The sequence below is a fragment of the Lolium rigidum genome, chromosome 7 (assembly GCF_022539505.1).
Source record: "Lolium rigidum isolate FL_2022 chromosome 7, APGP_CSIRO_Lrig_0.1, whole genome shotgun sequence".
Lineage (NCBI taxonomy): Eukaryota > Viridiplantae > Streptophyta > Magnoliopsida > Poales > Poaceae > Lolium > Lolium rigidum.
In genome coordinates, this window is record NC_061514.1 from 164,888,075 (window position 1) to 164,902,782 (window position 14,708).

Genomic DNA, 14,708 nt, shown 5'->3' on the forward strand with positions numbered 1-14,708 from the left:
GTTTACTCATGTCATTACCATTGTTTTGATCGCTGCATTCATTACATATGTTTACAAATAGTATGATCAAGGTTATGATGGCATGTCACTTCGAAATTATCTTTGTTATCGTTTTACCCGCTCGGGACGAGCATAACTAAGCTTGGGGATGCTTGATACGTCTCCGACGTATCGATAATTTCTTATGTTCCATGCCATATTATTGATGATACCTACATGTTTTATGCACACTTTATGTCATATTCGTGCATTTTCTGGAACTAACCTATTAACAAGATGCCGAAGGGCCAGTTGCTGTTTTCTGCTGTTTTCTGCTGTTTTTGGTTTCAGAAATCCTAGTAACGAAATATTCTCGGAATTGGACGAAATCAAGACCCAGGGGCCTATTTTGCCACGAACCTTCCAGAAGACCGAAGAGCATACGAAGTGGGGCCACGAGGTGGCGACACCACAAGGCGGCGCGGCCAAGGGGGGCCCGCGCCGCCCTATGGTGTGGGCCCCTCGTCAGCCCTCCGACTCTGCCCTTCCGCCTACTTAAAGCCTCCGTCGCGAAACCCCTGAGGCGGAAAAACGACGATACGGAAAACCTTCCAGAGACGCCGCCGCCGCCAATCCCATCTCGGGGGATTTCGGAGATCTCCTCCGGCACCCTGCCGGAGAGGGGATTCATCTCCCGGAGGACTCTACACCGCCATGGTCGCCTCCGGAGTGATGAGTGAGTAGTTCACCCCTGGACTATGGGTCCATAGCGAGTAGCTAGATGGTTGTCTTCTCCTCATTGTGCTTCATTGTTGGATCTTGTGAGCTGCCTAACATGATCAAGATCATCTATCTGTAATACTCTATGTTGTGTTTGTCGGGATCCGATGGATAGAGAATACGATGTTATGTTAATTATCAAGTTATTACATATGTGTTGTTTATGATCTTGCATGCTCTCCATTATTAGTAGAGGCTCGGCCAAGTTTTTGCTCTTAACTCCAAGAGGGAGTATTTATGCTCGATAGTGGGTTCATGCCCGCATTGACACCGGGACGAGTGATGAAAGTTCTAAGGTTGTGTTGTGCTTGTTGCCACTAGGGATAAAACATTGATGCTATGTCCGAGGATGTAGTTATTGATTACATTACGCACCATACTTAATGCAATTGTCCGTTGTTAGCAACTTAATACCGGAGGGGTTCGGACGATAACCCGAAGGTGGACTTTTTAGGCATAGATGCAGCTTGGATGGCGGTCTATGTACTTTGTCGTAATGCCCAATTAAATCTCACTATACTTATCATGACATGTATGTGCATTGTTATGCCCTCTCTATTTGTCAATTGCCCGACCGTAATTTGTTCACCCAACATGCTTTTATCTTATGGGAGAGACACCTCTAGTGAACTGTGGACCCCGGTCCATTCTTTAATACTAAAATACAAATCTGCTGCAATACTTGTTTTTACTATTTTCTCTGCAAACAATCATCTTCCACACAATACGGTTAATCCTTTGTTACAGCAAGCCGGTGAGATTGACAACCTCACTCGTTTCGTTGGGGCAAAGTACTTTGGTTGTGTTGTGTAGGTTCCACGTTGGCGCCGGAATCTCTGGTGTTGCGCCGCACTACGTCCCGCCGCCATCAACCTTCAACGTGCTTCTTGGCTCCTCCTGGTTCGATAAACCTTGGTTTCTTTCTGAGGGAAAACTTGCTGCTGTGCGCATCATACCTTCCTCTTGGGGTTCCCCAACGAACGTGTGAAATACACGCCATCAATACATAGAGTCACTGGTCAGGTGCTATGACTGGAGCTCTGCTCCCCGAAAGGATTAAAGCCATCTGTACTTAGACCAAATCTTAAGTTCCTTGCGTCATCTGAAAATGATTTGAACTCTCTGTCGATTTTTCTCCACTGCGACCCGTCAGCGGGGTGTCTCAAAGCATCACATCTTTCTTACGGTCCTCTTTGTGCCATCGCAACAACTTGGCATGCTCTTTGTTCTGGAACAAACGTTTCAACCGTGGTATTATAGGAGCATACCACATCACCTTCGCAGAACCCTCTTCCCGGGGGTGGACTCACCCTCAACATCGCCAGTGGTCATCTCGCTCCGATCTTATACCTCAATGCACTACATACCGGGCATGCATTCAAATTCTCGTACTCCCCGCGGTAGAGGATGCAGTCATTGATGCATGCATGTATCTTCTGCACCTGTAATCCTAGAGGGCGGACAACCTTCTTTGCTTCGTACGTACTAGAGGGCAATACGTTCTCCCCCGGAAGCATCTTCTTTATTATTTTCAGCAACTTTACAAATCCCTTGTCGAAGTACCATTCTCTGCCTTCCACTCGCAGCAATTCCAGCGTGGTACCCAGCTTTTTCCGACCATTTTCGCAATTTGGGTACAACAAGTATGTTGTGATCCTCTAACATTTTCTCCAACTTCAACCTCTCCTTTTCATTTCCGCAGTTCATCTTCGCATCAAGAATGGCCCGACCCAAATCGTCATCCGGGTCATCAAAAATCGGCTCATCGAAAATGGGCTCTTCTTCAGCCTTCGTCTTCCCCCATTCTACTACCACCGTCTTCGGTGAATAAGGGATAGTTGTCACTATCCTCTTCTTCTTCGTTGTCTTCCAATATAACCCCTCTTTCTCCGTGCTTGGTCCAACAATTATAGCTGGGCATGAAACCATTCTCCAGCAGGTGGACGTGAAGGGTCTTCGAGGTAGAGTAATCCTTCATATTCTTACAGGAACTACATGGACAATACATGAAACCATTCGACCGCCTGTTTGCCTCAGCCACGTTGAGAAAATAATGCATGCTAGTAATGAACTCGGGATGGCACCGGTCACCGTACATCCATTGTCGACTCATCTGCATTTTATATTTATATCAAAAATCATTAAATACACAACATCATGGATATATGAGTGACCAACTTAATTAATATTCAAGTTCATCACATAAAACTAATTGTTTTTTATAAAAGAAGAGGGGCTCACCGAGGTGGTACCGTGCCGGCTAGGGGACGACGCCGGCGATCGACAGCGGTAAGGACGGGGATGATACTAATTAAAACCTACAAAACATACCATAATTTCAGCTCAAATTGCATATAAAAAAATAAAATCACTAACTTAGGCATTTCATCGAACACCTTGCTTGCACTACAAAAATAGTACGAGTTAAAACTACCAAAGAACTGAGCTAAATTAGAAACGCTGGAAGGAAGGATGATATTGCTAACCCTTGGATAGATGTATGCCGTTAATCTTGTTAAAATGGTGGAGAAAAATAAAGATTATTGGAGTGTGAGAGGTGCAAAATATTTTGAAATGTGAGAGGAGAAGTGAGAATGAGATATGCAGGGAGCCTGGGCGCCGCCGCGCGCTCATATAGGGCACAGACCCTTTAGTACCGGCTCCTTACACGAACCGGTACTAAAGGTGCAACCCCGGCCCCACCACCGCCTGGAAATCGGGCCCAAACCCTTTAATACCGGTTCGTGTTACGAACCGGTATTAAAGGTCCATAACGAACCGGTATTGATGTCCCACGCACGGAACCGGTATTAATGCCCCCTTTAGTACCGGTTCGTAAAGGAACCGGTACTAAAGGCTTAGATGGATGAGAGGTTTTCTACTAGTGACACATGAGCAAGTACATGCATGAGAAATACAGTTGCACACACGAGTGAGTACAGGTACAGAAATATAACTACACACATGAAGTATAGATACAGAAGTACAGCTACACATACAGACGAGTACAATTAACAAGTAAAGGGAAAGCTGCACCAAATACACTAAAACCAAAGTACTTATTAGTGCAAGCACGAGTACAGTTACGTACACACCTCATGTACAAACATACTAGTATTGGAAGTATGAAAATAAAGTTTCTCAAAACCTATCAACATGTGATCTAATTTTGAAGATCTAGCCGCGGGATCTCAAAAGTGAAAACGGTTCGTAATTTAGACTTGCAGTTCTCAAGATATTTCATTTTAAAGAAACAAATCTAAAAAATAAAAGGAAAACTGGCACAACCCACCCTCATTCTACACCTTGCTTCCCCTTGTGATACTTGGCGAGCGGAGAGATCACTTTCCACAAAAATTCTGGTACCACAACGAGCCACGTATCGCATGCAGAGAGAGTTCCGAACCTTCACGAAGGCCGGTCTTTTTTTAGAGATTTCGCTTTCACGCGCACGTTAGTAGATCGGTACGTTTGGTAAACGGGCCGGCCAAGTAGATCGCTTGCCGTTTTGGTTTTTCCGATTTTGGGCAACTTCTAGATCTTTCCGCTCCGGTTTTTCCAGATTTTGTGGTTTCGGCTTGTATCTTTGGTTTTTGGTTGTTTTCTTTTTTCTATTCTTTCTTCTTCTGTTTTCCGTTTTTCTTTTTCAAATTTGAAAATTTTAAAATCTGAATTCTTTTCAAATTTGAACTTTTTCCATTTTAAATATTTTTGAAATCTGAACTTTTTTTCAAATCTAAACATTTTTTAAAAGCTAAACATTTTTAAAATGTGAATATTTTTAAATTTTGAAATTTTATGTTTCAAAATTTGAACTTTATTTAAATGTGATTTTTTCTAATTTGAACATTTTTCCAAATCGGAACTTTTTTGCTTGAACATTATTCGGATTGAAATATTTTCGAATTTTGAACTTTTTAAAATCTGAACATTTTGAAATTTTGAATATTTTTAGGGTATAAGCATTTTCGGATTTTTATTTTTTAAAGCTGAACATTTTCAAATTTTGGTCATTTTTAGATTTGACCATTTTTCAAATTTGAATATTTTCATATTTGAACATTTTCGGATTTGAACATTTTTTAATTTTAGTTTTTTAAAAGTTGAACATTTTTCAGATATAAACAATTTTCAGTTTGAACTTTTTTCAAATTTTGATTTTTTAGAATTGAATCTGAGCTGATCTGGTTGTTCGGTAAGTAAAAAAGAACAAAAAACAAATCAAACGAAACAAGCTCTGAACTCATCACATGCAACAAATTCGTAACACAAGCCAACACCAACAAAGAACACTTGTGAGAGTCCTATATACTGTGGCAAGCGGCGTCCCGCAATTGTCCCGCAAAACTAATTTTCCTTCTTTCCCTCACTGCTTTTTTAGATGTACTTTTCAGACATGTAGGTAAATTTCTTAAGATGCACTGTACAGCAATCCGCCCCGCTTGCAACCCTAGTCCTAAACCAAGTAAACATGTGTAAGCCTCAGTTTGCATTTGCTGGATTGTGATGGTTGAAGTAGTAAATATATTTGTGCGCACAACTAGTTGGTTAAAAATTGTGTCATGTTTTGTCATCTCGAAAAAATATTCTCAAGTAAAAACCTCCTTTATGTTATATTGCCACAATGGCAAAGCATTTAAGGAAAACCAAAGAAACTACCAAGAAACTAAATGTTCAGTTGTTCACCACCTCCTTCGGACAGTAATTCCTCAAAACCCCTGAAATCGAACTGACAAATTGTAGTGACATTTTCTCTCAAATGTAATGCAATGTGTTTATCCTTCTATATATGCAGCCATACATATACGCGGTTCAAATGTTCAATCATTGGACGAGCCCCTGCAGGCAAGAAGCATCTTGGAAGCTCGCTCTATACCCAGCTGGTTTAGTGCGCGGTTTTCTCTCACCACATAGTTGTTAGTCCAACCTTTGATTATGCATGGGAGATATATTAGATTCAAAGGGATGATAGCGCCAGCGAACTGCGGTCGGTAGATCTTGACCGGATACCTCGTGTAAACTGACTTGGATCCAGCATACAGTAATCATCGTCCTTGATTCAGAAATCTCAAGAACATTATGAACTGATAACTCTGCATGCATATAAAACTTGTAGTTTGCAGATAATGCTAGTTATAAAGTTGATTGCAAGCTTGGTGGTACATTTGCCCAATTTAAAACGGCATATGCATTTTTCCAGATATTTAACAAGGCCTAACAGAAGGACATTAGTTCCTGTCACTCTGTCAGCTTATATTTAAATAATTTTAGATTCCTCAAATTATAGAGCAGCACGTAGGTCTGTAGTGACAATATTAATTCGGGTTGTCGGATGAGTAGACACACCTGTGTTCAAGAAAATCCACAACTTAGGTTACAGTTTAGTCCTGCTTGTCAGCTATGACTGTACCGGGGACAAAGATAGTAGAAGAAAGTTGCTCTAATAAAATGCAAAAAGAAAATGTATCTGTCTCTTAGCAATCCGACACCTGGAACCATACCTCCTTAGTTTGAACAAATGGATAGGAATGTGAACTTTTTTTTACTGTTTCTACAAAAAAAAAAACAATCTGTTTCCTGCCCTATGCGAGTACCATAACGCATACATCCATACAAAGAGACATGAACTGCAAGCGGAGTTCGTGGCGGTGCCGGTGCTTTGCTTGCTCGGAAGATGCGCATGTGTCTGCCGGCCCTGTGATTCATATATACTCAGGATCCGATATCCACTCCATCAAACACGATCGGCCGAGATGCACGCAATGCAAGATCCGATATCCCTGAGCTGCTGAGCTTAGCCACTGGTCCAGGCAGGCTGGGCTTGATGATGACCCATCACCAAGAATTCAATTTGATCCGGCTATCGGGCACTCTGGTTCAGAAGTTGGTGCTCGACTCGTCGTCTACTACAAAAGGAAATGTGGCCACCAAGGTTGCGAACGGAAATTATATTGGTCTTCGTCCTTCCCGTTGAACTTATGTGTGTTGTGTCGCCCGTGTAAGTGCACTGTATAGGATATGGCTCAGGCTCAGATCTTGCTTGTGCAAAAGAAACATACTAAGATGCAAACATGTGATTTATCTTTTTCTCTAGAAACACTACAACACAAATAAAATCCTATGAAAGATTGGAGTTGCAGCGTTCAAATATTGGTAATGTTATTATTGTGCACCTGTTCGTGGAAAACAAATTTCTAACTAATATTTCATCTGTGTTTTGCCAAATAAATATTCTTATAGATTTTAAAAAGGGGATAACATCCTATCAACAATGATGCATCTACTTCTGCATGGATTGATACACACATCAAAATAAATTAGTACTGAATTTTGTAGGTTAACATATTACAATTTGAAAAGCATAGATACAAAGATCAACCATCGCGACATAAAATATAGGGATTTCTATTTTCCTGCCCCTGGCTCCTTAGTTGTACTCAGTTTTCCCCAGCTCCTTAGTTTTTCCTCAGTTTTCCCCAAGCCCTTGTTTGAAACCCGCAGAAGCAGCTCGGACGGTAGGATTCCCGTTTAGTTGACCGTTCTGTCACGTGTGGGGCCGCGTCGTGTGGGGCCGCGTCACGTGGGGCTGGTAGAAAGGGACCGCGTGGGACAGGACGAGACCGCGTTTGGTTGCACGTGAGCAGGAGCTGGGTTCTGTCTCTCTCGGCCCCAAACTGGCATTATTAAGAGCACCTTTTTCCCCTCTTTCTCTCTGTCCTTTTCACCAAAATAGTATCAAATCTAGAGAAGCTTGCATTTCTGTATTTCTTCAATTATTTGTGTCTTTTGGCCCTCGTTGTTTGCCCAATATGGCAGCAAATCTAGTACTCCCTCTGGTTCATATGTATGTAGTTAAATCTAGAAGCAAATCTCCAGGGTAATGTACGATAAATTCACAGTCATAGTAAATAGAGAAAACAAAGACCAACAAAATATAGTAGAATAGGGATAGATAATAGGGATCCCTCCCTAGATAATAAGCTGCATACACAGCAGCCAACATAGTAACGAGGTTCGAGGTTCTTGACAAGCACCATCATATTAACAACATAACAACAAGGGATCCCTAGCTAACAACAAAGGGATCCCAACAACAAAATGGGAGGCAGCAGCAGCAGACGTCCGGGACTCCGCCTACCCCATCTGGCTCTCCCTCCACTTGTTGCTGCAGCTCCCCTTGGGAGCCTTGGGCTTGAGCGGAGGCATGCGCCCGGCGGAGATCTCCACCCGCCGCATGCTCGCGGAGGTGCATGCCGAGCGCCCGTGCTTGGCGCGGAAGGAGTAGACGTTCACCGTCGTGCCGACCTTGGGGAAGGTGTTGCTGATGTTCTCGGCATGCGTGACGAGGCAGTTGAAGTCCGTGGCGCCGAGTCTCCTGGTGCAGAAGGGGCACCTGTACACACCCTTGGTGAAGTAGGAGATGTACTGGCCGACCTACAGCCTCCGCAGCACCTGGCGAGTCTTGACGTCCTCCTCCTCGTCGTCGTTGCCGATGTCGCTGCCAGACATCTGATCCATATCAACCAGAAACTATGAGTGAATGAGTTGCAACGATGACGAACGTGCATGATAACAAAGTTAGGAAAAACAGAGTCAGCCTCAGTTAGAGTGGGCATGATTATATATCTACAGGGAAGGTGTAAGCGAACCAAAGCTCATGCACAACAGATTTGTACATAGAAATGGTTCGCTGAACCCTCCCTGTAAAAATTTGTGCCCAACGATTCATCATAGGCAAAGAAACAGATTCCAGATCTGAACTTGAACACATTCCAGATTATTTGCAAAATTAAACGGTTGATATCTTTTGATTAGTGCATAAAATAACTGATTGAGATCCCATGATTACTTGCATAAATTAACCGATTGAGATCCAATTATTACTTGCATAAATTAACCGAACGGCCGAACCCCAAATCTTAAAGGAAATCAAGAAGTGATCAAAACAAAATGGAATAAAATCGGCGCAAATATTATCCCAATACTCATCCATCTATAGATCCATCTACACCAGCAAAAATAGGGTTCAAAAAGGAATGGGGAAACAAAAAAGGAAGCAAACCGTAGTTACCTCGTTCCATGGGTCCTCCAGGAAGGTGTCGTAGGGGTTCGGGGGCCGGACGTACGGCACTGGCTCATAGGGTTCAAATCCCGGCGGGATCTGACTGCCACCGGCGGCAGCAGCCTCCGATGCACCGGCGGCGGCGGTGGCGACGTCCGTTGAGGGGACGGCGTCGAAGAGGGAGGCGTCGCGCTTGGAGCCGACGGCGCCGTCGACGATGGGATTGGCATTCTCCTTGTCCATCTCGCCGGCAGAGGAGAGGGAGAGGGAGAGGGTTTTTTGCTTGGGAGCTTTGGAGAAGATGATGGGACGTGAGAGAGGCGTCGTTGCGTGGGCGAGTGAGAGTGACAGAGATAGTGGGAGGAGGCGTCTATAAAGGCGAGGGGTGGTTAATGCGACCCGCGTCCTACGCGTCCACCGCCGCACGTCCGCACGGTTTGGACTTCGCAATGCGACACGCGTCCACGATTGCACGTCTTCGACTTCGCACCGCGACCCGCGTCTACGCGTCAACAATTGCACGTCTTCCATTTCTGCACCGCAACACGCGTCCTCGAGTCTAACCCCGGAAATTTAGATATACTCGGATATAACCTCGAGTCATATACTAGCATTTTTTGTGTGCTCAGTTTTCCCCTTGAGTGCTAATACGGCTAGTGCAATATGCTCAGTTTTACCCTCAAGTGGCTGGTCAACGGACAGTCAACAAATGGGATTAACTAGTTAAATGAGTCATTTAATGTGCAAAAATTCCGAAAAATAGTGGCACATACTCATGGAGTCTTTACCACAAATTGCCGGTTCTCAAAACATAGATAAGTCATAGATAAATCAAGTTTTACCACAAATTGCCACTTCTCAAAGGCCTTCTCAAATCACCTAGTAGCTATGAAGGTGCATGGTTTTCCACAATAAGCCCTTCCCAAAACAGCTTTCCCCAAAACATACTTTGTCTAAATGAGGCCACAATTCTCACACTCATGTATATTTGTATTGCAAATAGTTTGAGGTAGGCCAAGATGGGTTTCATTGTACAAAACACGCATTTTCCATTTTTTAAATCTCATATTTGAATCCCTTAGTCTGTTTATTATACAGGTGCCCTTGGTTTCTTGATACTACTCAGCTTTGCCCTCTCCCTCCACAAATTCTCGCAGACGTGGAACATTGCTCTGATTGGTCTAGCCCATTGATACGTCTCCAACGTATCTATAATTTCTGATGTTCCATGCTTGTTTTATGACAATACTTACATGTTTTGCTTGCACTTTATGATGATTTTATGCGTTTTCCGGAACTAACCTATTAACAAGATGCCACAGTGCCAGTTCCGTTTTCTGCTGTTTTTGGTTCCAGAAAGGCTGTTCGGGCAATATTCTCGGAATTCGACGAAACGAAGACGAAACATCATAATTCACCGAGACAGACCAGGACACCGAAGGGGAGTCAGAGGGGAGGCCTGGGGCCCCCACACCATAGGGTCGCGCGGGCCAGCCCCTGGCCGCGCCGGCCTATGGGGAGGGCACCCCGTGGCCCCTCCGACTCTGCCTCTTCGCCTATTTAAGCCCTTTCGACCTAAAAACGCGACACCTTTTGACGAAACTCCAGAAAGACTCCAGGGGCACCGCCACCATCGCGAAACTCCATTTCGGGGGACAGAAGTCTCTGTTCCGGCACCCTGCCGGGACGGGGAAGTGCCCCCGGAAGCCATCTCCATCAACGCCACCGCCTCCATCATGCTCCGTGAGTAGTTCCCCCATGGACTATGGGTTCTAGCTGTGGCTAGTTGGTATTCTCTCCCCCATGTACTTCAATACAATGATCTCATGAGCTGCCTTACATGATTGAGATTCATCCGATGTAATCGGTGTTGTGTTTGTCGGGATCCGATGGATTGTTACGTTATGATTGTCTATCTACAAAGTTTATGAAGTTATTGTTGCTGCAATCTTGTTATGCTTAATGCTTGTCACTAGGGCCCGAGTGGCATGATCTTAGATTTAAGCTCTATACTTATTGCTTAGATTGTATCTACAAGTTGTATGCACATGTCTATGTCCGGAACCAAAGGCCCCAAAGTGACGAAATTGGGACAAGCTGGAGCGAAAGGCTTAGATATGAGGATCACATGTTTTCACGGAGTGTTAATGCTTTGCTCCGGTGCTCTATTAAAAGGAGTACCTTAATTTCCGAGTAGATTCCCTAGAGGCCCGGCTGCCACCGGCTGGTAGGACAAAAGATGTTGTACAAGTTTCTCATTGCGAGCACGTATGACTATATATGGAAAACATGCCTACATGATTAATGATCTTGATGTTACTGTCTTAATGCTATTTCAATCCTATCAATTGCCCGACTGTAATTTGTTCACCCAACACTTGTTATTGGAGAGTTGCCACTAGTGTAGATAGCTGGGAACCCCGGTCCATCTCTCATCATTATATACTCGTTCTACATGTCATTGGAAGTAGTATCAACTATTTTCCGGTGCCATTGCTCCTGTGTTATTGCTACTGCTGCTGTGTTACTGTTACTATTGCTCTCATACTACTGCTGCTTTCACATCACCCTCGTTATTAGTGCTTTTTCAGGTGCAGCTGAATTGACAACTCAGTTGTTAAGGCTTATAAGTATTCTTTACCTCCCCTTGTGTCGAATCAATAAATTTGGGTTTTACTACCCGCGAAGACTACTGCGATCCCCTATACTTGTGGGTTATCAAGACTGTTTTCTGGCGCCGTTGCCGGGGAGGCATAGCTCTACTCATAAGTTCACCTAGGGAGTACACTCTACCTCTCTCTCTGTTTTTATTTTGTTTTACTTTGTTTTGCTTAGTTTACTTTTGCCCAGTTTATTTGTGCTTAGTTTATTTCTGTCTTGTTTTATTTTTCTTAGTTTACTTTTGTCTAGTTTCTTTTTGTCTTGTTTTACTTTTCTCATATACCCAAAAATCCATAAAAATTTGAAAAACCTAAAAATTAAAAATTGCTGTTATGGGAGAACCCATAACCTACTTGGAGCTTATAGAATATTATAATAATTATAGAGAATCAAGAGCAGGAAAAGTGATGAGTGTTGTGATAGAAAAATTGAATACAATTGCTAAAATCTTGCTTAAACTCCATGATATAAACTGTTGATCTCAACAGGAAACTAAACATCTTAAATTTCAATGTGGCTTTAGTGAGGAATTTTTAATTAAGAACTATAATCGGAATAGCTATATTCATTTTGGGTTTGAAGAGGTAGAACAATTTGTCATATTTATGGGAGCCTCTGAGATAGAATCCTTCATGGTTAAAAATTATGAAACTTGTGTTGTTTGTAAGGACCTTAAAGATTATGTCTCTTCTATCCTTAATTTTTGCAATGAAAGTTACACTCGATAATCCTTATATCATTGATTATAAAGAGAGACTCATTAATGCACAAGAATGCACTCACAATTTGCAGGGACTCGTGGAAGAAGAAATTGATGAACCCGAAAGCTCATTGGATGAAAAAGAGGAGGAAATTGATGAACCCGAAAGCTCATTGGATGAAAAAGAAGAGGAGAGTGATGAACAAAAGGAGGAAGAATGGATTAGCTACCCATGCCAACCTTCTAATGAGAGTAACTCTTTATCTCTTACACTATTTGATTGTCCTCCATGCTTACCGAAAGAGGTTGAATGTTATGTTCCTGTGGATTCTCTTGAAATATTCCCTATGAGTAAAACTTGTGAGAATAATTATGCTACTGTTATTTATGATAATCCATGCTACTTTGATAAATCTTATGATAATGCTTTGTTTGTGCCCGATGTCGAAATGCATGGTACTAAAGAATTTTGCGTAGCAAATGTTTATGATAAAGCTCTTGATGATGGTCCTATGTTACTTGATAATATTAATTGTACTACTAATGAAAATGGGATTTGAGAGGTCTTGACATTATCTATGAGTCCCATATCTCTTGAGATTGATCAACCATCTTGTTATATTATTGATAAAAGTGTGTTTGAAAGTTTTAATCGCACTATTTTTGAGCTTGATAAAAATTATGTGTTTATGGATCATGAAAAGCATGCTATATGTGATAGTTATATTATTGAGTTTGTTCATGAAGCTACTGAAAATTATTATGAGTGAGGAAAATATAGTTGTAGAAATTTTCATGGTGCTAAAACACCTCTCTATATGCTTAAAATTTTGAAGTTACTCTTGTTTTATCTTCTTATGCTTATCACTTTGTTCTTCATGAATTTATTTGTGTACAAGATTCCTATGCATAGGAAGTGGGTTAGACTTAAATGTGTTTTGAACTTGCTTTTTGATGCTCTCTTTTGCTTCAACTCTTATTTCTTGCGAGTGCATCATTAAAACTGCTGAGCCCATCTTAATGGCTATAAAGAAAGAACTTCTTGGGAGATAACCCATGTGTTTATTTTGCTACTGTTTTGTTGTGTCTTGGAAGTTGTTACTACTGTAACAACTTCTTCTTATATTTATTTTATTGCAATGTTGTGCCAAGTGAAGCCTCTAATCGAAGATTGATACTAGATTTGGATTTCTGCGCAGAAACAGATTTCTATCTGTCACGAATCTGGGCTGTTTTCTCTGTAGGTAACTCAGAAAATTATGCCAATTTACGTGCGTGTTCCTCGGATATGTACGCAACTTTCATTAGTTTTGAGTTTTCTGATTTGAGCAACGGAAGTACCTCTTTAAAATTCGTCTTTACTGGCTGTTCTGTTTTGGCAGATTCTGTCTCTGTTTTTTGCATTGTCTCTTGCGGACTTTAAGCAAGGCTTTCTAGACGTGGAGAGCTGTAGATAATGTTTTATTGAGTTCTTGCAATGTGTCACTACAGGACCAATGTGAATTCAAGTTTTTTGATTACTAACCCCTCTAATGAAGTTTATGAGAAGTTTGGTGTGAAGGAAGTTTTCAAGGATCAAGAGAGGAGGATGATATATGATCAAGAAGAGTGAAAAGTCTAAGCTTGGGGATGCCCCCGTGGTTCATCCCTGCATATTTCAAGAAGACTCAAGCGTCTAAGCTTGGGGATGCCTTGGGCATCCCCTTCTTCATCAACTTATCAGGTTTGTTCTATTGAAACTATATTTTTATTCGGTCACATCATATGTGCTTTACTTGGAGCGTCTATGTGCTTTTATTTTTGTTTTTGTTTGAATAAGATCGGATCCTAGCAATCCTTGTTTGGGAGAGAGACACGTTCCGCTTTTTCATATGAACACTTGTTCTTCGTTCTACTTTTAATGTTCAATGATAAAAGTTGGAAGCTACATCACTTATGGTTATTTGGTTGGAAACAGAAAATGCCTCATATTGTCTTGAATAATTTGACACTTGGCAATTGTTTTGAGCTCTCAAGTAGATCATGATTAAGTTTTTTTCATGTAGTTTAAACCTATTAGTGGAGAACTACTGTAGAGCTTGTTGAAATTGGTTTGCATGATTGGTCTCTCTTAAGGTCTAGATATTTTCTGGTAAAAGTGTTTGAGCAACAAGGAAGACAGTGTAGAGTACTATAATGCTTGCAATATGTTCTTATGTAAATTTTGCTGTACCGGTTCATACTTGTGTTTGCTTCAAATAACCTTGCTAGCCCAAAGCCTTGTACTGAGAGGGAATGCTTCTCGTGCATCCAAAACCTTGAGCCAACCACTATGCCATTTGTGTCCACCATACCTACCTACTACATGGTATTTCTCCGCCATTCCAAAGTAAATTGCTTGAGTGCTACCTTTAAACAATTCAAAATTTATCACCTCTGATTTGTGTCAATGTTTAATAGCTCATGAGGAAGTATGTGGTGTTTAACTTTCAACCTTGTCATTTACTCTTGACGGACTTTCATATGGACTAGTGGCACATCCACTTA